We start from the raw sequence: 335 nt of genomic DNA on the forward strand, positions 1-335 counted from the left end.
AACGAAATGATTTTAAATGCCGCCCTAGCGCTGTTATTTTACGTTTGCGGACATGGGTTCTTATTTCAAAGTTATTCTATAGGGAACCCTCAGTACGCTCCTGAAGTATGGCACCAAACTCCTGGGACATTCTGTATAAATACAGGGTGTCCCGGGAGGAATGTGCCAGACTTCGGAAGGGTGTTCCTCATGTTAAAGTATGCCGATATAACCCAAAACACCTATGTCCAAAGTTGAACGGTTACGGAGATAATGGCCCGAGAAAAGTGTGGTCTTCTGGCGGCTCCACGCACTGGCCTATCAGCTGACAAGTCTTATCGATGTTTGTCCTTGAG

This window comes from Cryptotermes secundus, unplaced genomic scaffold, assembly GCF_002891405.2.
Source record: "Cryptotermes secundus unplaced genomic scaffold, Csec_1.0 scaffold1606, whole genome shotgun sequence".
NCBI lineage: Eukaryota > Metazoa > Arthropoda > Insecta > Blattodea > Kalotermitidae > Cryptotermes > Cryptotermes secundus.